The sequence below is a fragment of the Ziziphus jujuba genome, chromosome 3 (assembly GCF_031755915.1).
Source record: "Ziziphus jujuba cultivar Dongzao chromosome 3, ASM3175591v1".
NCBI lineage: Eukaryota > Viridiplantae > Streptophyta > Magnoliopsida > Rosales > Rhamnaceae > Ziziphus > Ziziphus jujuba.
The window spans coordinates 9,356,973-9,359,991 of NC_083381.1; positions in this window are offsets into that span (position 1 = coordinate 9,356,973).

Below are 3,019 nucleotides of genomic sequence, written 5' to 3' on the forward strand. Positions count from 1 at the left end.
AAAGGTTAGCTTCATCCAAGGAGCGATTCAATCTCAAGAGGGTATGACATTATCCAAAGAATCGAACCAAAGCTCGTCTTGTGTATTCAAGTCACAAAGGCGGAAATGGATGTGGTAAGTTGTTTTGGTACATTTTTTGACCCCGGACAGCAAGGAATAGATTCAATACTTTATGAAATCAACTGATATTACCAAGAGGCCATAGAATCATGTCAAGGTAGAAGCAAAAGCAATTAAAGAGCTCATTTGCGCATAGCCTTTCTTTTTGGCCGAAATTGTCACTTTAGGTGCTGTCTTTGACTTCTTTTCTTGTGCAAGCAAGTTTGACTTATTCCAATCAAGGGGCAACGTATGAGAACCATTATTAATCCTATTTGGAATCTTACATGGCATATAGGAGCTGATTTGGAGCTTAAACTAGCTGGAGATTGGATAAAGATAGCTTAGTTGCTAACTAGTCAACTAGTTTCCTAATTTGAGTTTCACTTTTGTTTTAGGAAACTATCTTTTATTTTGGTTTTTATTTGTTTATTTTCTGCAAAAATTAACTTAGGAAAGGTGATATTTTATTATTTGAATTTTAAATTAATTAATTCCTAATTCAAAATAAAGGAATTAATTAATCAAAATTAGATTAGGAAAGGATTGAAATTTGGCCAACACATTTAGTTTCCTTTCGCTGCCTAGTTTTTACCTAGTTTCTTAGGTTTTTATTTTGTTCTTTCAAAGCCTATTTAAAGGCTTATTTTCAATGAGAAATTAGGTTAGATATTATACAGAAAAATAATTGTGAGAAAGAATTCTCTTTCTTCTCTATGAATACCTAAATCACTGAATAGAAATCAAGTGTTTTAGTTTGACTTAATAATAGGACATCCATCACCTATTGTGGAGTCTTCATCATATACCAAGGTTTTTAATCACAAGTTGATTAGGGTTAAGGTTTCCATTAAAATCTGAACATAATTAAGATCCAGCCTAATATAATTACGGGTTTAGGAGCAAGTCGACCTAGGTTCGTATCATTTGGTATCAGAGCCGAATTTTGTTCAGGATTGATCTATCTTATTTGCTTTAATTTGTTTTATGTTATTCAGCAATTTTAGTATTAGGTTAAGGTTTCTACTATCTTCTACGTGTTCTGCATTAAAAAAAAAAAAAACAGATTTGTTTCTTCATAGCTGAATTGTTCCTTATTTTATCTAAATTTTTGCTTCCTGGTTTGTTGGGTGTTCTGCATATTAGTTCTTAGTAATTTTGGTTATTGTTGATTTTTCTTTGCTTTTTTTAATCTTAAATTAGTTGCATTCATATAGTCAAAAAAGAAAAAGAAAATAAAAGGAGTTTGAGAACATATTGCATAAAATCTACAAATTTTTGCAATTTGTTTTTTTATTGAAAGTAGATATCGGGTTTGGTAGAATTTTTGGTGCTGGAATTGCAATTTTTGGTTTTGATTCTTGCTACTGAAGTTGTGTTTATATTCTATGAGTGTTTTCTTTTTTTTAAATGAAGAAAAGAAAGAAAGGCTGAAGATTAAAAAAAAAAAAAAAAAAACCAAAAGGCCGGCTTTTGTTGAAAGTTAGGAATTTGAATTTATTTGAGTTGGAAACTTGAATTGAGATATTTGGAGTTACTGGAAATTCAATTTTATGGGTGCTGGATTTTGAATTTTGAGTGCTAAAATTATTTGAATTAAAATGGGTAAAGAATTTGAAAACAAAACTTAAAATTACAAGAACTACGACCAACAACTATTCCATGTTTGTTCAAAATTGTTCTTGTTCAATGTTTGAATCTCTTTCCTAAATTTTATCCTTGAACTTTTGATTTCTTAATATTTTGGTCTGCTCCTTATTAAATTCAAAAATTACTTGTTGATTTACCTTACTTTTTGGTTAGTTAGGCCGAGACTAGGTTTTATCTATTCACTTGGTATTTGCTTGTTTAGTTGCTATTTTGTTGATAAGTAAATTTAGATATACTTGTGATCTAGTTGCTATTTTGTGTGTGTTTTAATTAGAACTTAGAGATAATTCTTTGAGTGGAAAAAGGCAAGAGAGTATGAGCTTAAAATAGGGTTAAAAGTCAAAACTAATGTGCAAACATGAGTGCCAATACCATGTGATGAGAATCCTCCCGAGCCCGCACAACCGACAACCCACTAGGCTGCTGACCCTATATGGATGAAGACCGGACCGATAACTAGAGTCTAGGCTAAGAAATTTAAGGACAACCTTGCTACCTTTATAAAGAGAGTAATCCATTCTCAAAGGGGCTTGTCCATACCCGAAGATACAAGACCCATTTTAAGCATCCAAGTGGTGAAGGCCAATACGGACCCCGGTAGCTGTTTCCATACACATATGGACTCCGAGCAACAAGAAATGGTTCCAACACTTCATGGATTCAATACATATCTCTAAGAGGTCATGTAATCAAGTCAAGGAAGCTTCAAAGGCTAATAAAAAGGGTTTGTGCGCACAAGGGAGAAAGATGGCCTGTTTTGCTGTATTGCTTGCTGGCTTTACTATATTTTGCTGAGTTCACATTTTCTCTTTGATCCAATCTAGGGAAACGTATGGAACTCTATGATAATCCTATTTGGCATCCTACAAAGCATATGGAAGCTGATTTGGAGCTTAAATTGGTCAAAGATTGGTCAAAGTCAACTTAGTAAAAAAGATAGTATTTTAGTTTCCTAATTTGATTTCTACCTTTTTGTTTTAGGAAATTAGTCTTTTATTTAGTTTCTATTCATTTATTTGCTGGAAAAATCAACTTAGGAAAGTTATTATTTTATTATTTTCATTGTAAATTAATTAATTTCTAATTCAAAATAAGGAAATTCATTAATTAAAATTAGATTAGGAAAGGAGAGAGAAAATTCGGCCAATTTTGTTTCCTAATCCTATTGGTTGGTTTTGTCCTATCTTTTTAGGGTTTTTGTTTCATGTCTTGAACTTATTTAAGGATTATATTTCAATGAGAATGCCACTTGAATATTATACAGAAAATT